The following is a 728-nucleotide window of genomic DNA, read 5'->3' on the forward strand; positions in this document are numbered from 1 at the left end:
ATATATATATATATATACGTATGTATATATGTATATATACATGTATGTATGTATGTATGTATGTATGTATATGCACATTTGTAGGTGTTTGTGCTTGTCCCCTTTCGCTTGACAGCCGAATCGGTAAGAGGAATCGACAGAATAAGTAAGAGACTAAAAAAAAAACTGTACTGGATTCGATTTGTTCGACTAAACCCTTCAAGATGTGCCTCATAAAGGCTGCTGTCCAATGATTGAAAGAAGTAAAAGATAACAATATATGCATATACATATACATGCATACACACACACATGTATACATGTGTAGGATCTATTTTAAAACGGGGGCGCCAGTATTTTCTTAACGAAACACTAACGAAACACTTTGAAACTTGGGACACTGGTAGAATGTGTCATATAAAACATCTTTTACTCCTAGTCTTCTTAACAAAAAAAAGGAATTCGCCAGTTATTCCATGTTAAAGTTGTCGTATTTCTGTAATTTCAACCAATTACTGACGTCTATTCAGCTGAATAGAGTTACTGCTTGGCGGCCATAAAAATGTTATTCCCTGTGACATATTTCATCCGGTTTAATCGTAATTTATACGCATATATTGTTTATATAATAAATTACGCTGTGCGTATCTATGTGTGTAACAATTTTATAGTTCGGATTCTAGAGTTAGGGTTAGTTTTAGGGTTAGGGTTACGGTTACGGTTACGGTTAACAGTCTAGTTAGGGTTAG

The sequence above is a fragment of the Octopus bimaculoides genome, chromosome 4, assembly GCF_001194135.2.
Source record: "Octopus bimaculoides isolate UCB-OBI-ISO-001 chromosome 4, ASM119413v2, whole genome shotgun sequence".
Classification (NCBI taxonomy): domain Eukaryota; kingdom Metazoa; phylum Mollusca; class Cephalopoda; order Octopoda; family Octopodidae; genus Octopus; species Octopus bimaculoides.